This window comes from Pteropus medius, unplaced genomic scaffold (assembly GCF_902729225.1).
Source record: "Pteropus medius unplaced genomic scaffold, Ma_sr-lr_union100, whole genome shotgun sequence".
NCBI classification, from domain to species: domain Eukaryota; kingdom Metazoa; phylum Chordata; class Mammalia; order Chiroptera; family Pteropodidae; genus Pteropus; species Pteropus medius.
In genome coordinates this window covers 5,471,174-5,472,877 of record NW_024345601.1, presented here as the reverse complement: position 1 = coordinate 5,472,877, position 1,704 = coordinate 5,471,174, and the positions used below count along the sequence as shown (strand labels likewise).

The 1,704-nt window shown below is 42.6% G+C and overlaps 1 pseudogene; it reads right to left on the bottom strand.

Moving 5' to 3' along the window:
• Positions 1–1,132: 1,132 nt before the first annotated feature.
• On the bottom strand, positions 1,133–1,251 carry LOC120612078 (uncharacterized; annotated as a pseudogene).
• Between the last annotated feature and the right edge of the window lie 453 nt (positions 1,252–1,704).

Sequence of the window (1,704 nt, the reverse complement as noted above, 5' to 3'; positions counted from 1 at the left end):
ACTTCCTTGTAGGTAAACCAACTGCCTTTCTCTTGCTGCTTTTGAGAGTCTTTCTTTTTCTTTAATTATTATGTGTCTTGGTGTGGGACTCTTTGGGTTCATCTTGTTTGAGACTCTGCGGTTCCTTGTATGTCTATCTTCTTCACCAGGTTAGGGAATTTTTCTCTCATTATTTCCTCAAATAGGTTCTCAATCCCTTGTTCTCTCTCTTCTTTTTCTGGCACCCTTATGATGTGAATGTTGTTATGCTTGATATTGTTCCACAGGTTCCTTAAACTATTGTCATTTAAAAAAATTCTTTGTTCTTGTTACTGTTCTGATTGGGTGTTTTCTGTTACCTTGTTTTCTAAATCACCAATTCGATCCTCTGCTTCATTAAATCTGCTGTTGATTCTTTCTAGTGTATTTTTCATTTCAGCCTTAGAAAGAGCCTTAGATGATATGGGTGTTATGAAAGTTGGGTGGGGCAGGTTCTCAGCAAGTCACCAGTGTCACAAGTCACAAGTGGTGTTTCACAGATTAATGCAGATTCAAATTTCATGTCAGTGCTGAGTCTGGGGCCACTTCACAAAAGTCTCAGAGTCCACCTAGGCCAGCTGCTGCCCCCAACAATCATCCAAGAAAGACGACAGCATGGGCCGACACTGGCTATCTGCCAGCCAGGAAAAAAACCTCTGGTGGTGTGCAAGTCGGGTAGGGTGGAGTCCCATGGAGTCACCACCAGGCCAATGAAAGTTCAGATTTGGCCATGTTGTGGGGAGGGCTTAACACAGGAATGGTGATATCTGCCTGCTGGCTATATGGGAGGAGGGCTCAAAGCAAGGACAATGGTGGCATTCCCTCCAGCCCTTGCCCTGAAGCCACACAACTTGGTCTCTCCTTGTATGTTTCTGGCACCTCCCAGCTACTGTCCTTGCGCCGAAGCCCAGGATGAGTTTCTGGAAGCGAGAGAGTCTGTGTACAGGCCCTTTAAGGAGACATCTGGTTTTCCAGCAGCCTTCTGTCTTATCTGGAAAGAGAGAATCCTAGCTGACTTTTACAGCTAGATGTTGTGGGGCTGCTCTTCCTGCCACTGGTGCTCCAAGATGGGAAGCCTCACTCTTGAGTGAGGAATTATTATAATTTTTTTAAGTGCCTACAGTACCTGGTCTTCTTAGGTGGTGTCCCATCCAAGTACTAACCAGGCCCAACCCTACTTAGCTTCCAAGATCAGATGAGATCAGGCACGTTCAGGGTGGCATGGCCGTAGTCTTCAGCGAGGACTTCTGCAGCTGAGATATCTCCCAATTCTTGACCACCAAGTACAGGTGCGGGGCCAATCCATTTTGCAACTCTGCCCCTCCTACCAGTCTCAAGATAGCTTCTTTTTTATAACCTTAGTTATAGGGCTTCTGTTCTATAGTCTTCAGATGTTTCTTCAGGTTGATTGTTCTATATTTTAGTTGCAATTTTAATGTAGTCATGGGAGGTGACAAGCATAGCATCCATCTACTCTGCCATCTTGGCCAGAACTAATATTTTATTCTTTTTGATGATATTGTAAATGAAATTATTTTCTTAACTTTATTTTGGTTTGTTTATTGCGAATATATAAAAATACAATTAATCTTGTATCCAGAAACGTGGTCAAATTCATGTTTAGCAGTAAGCTTTTTGTGGGTTATAAAAAAATGTTTTCTATATATAAGATTATGTCTTTTGGAA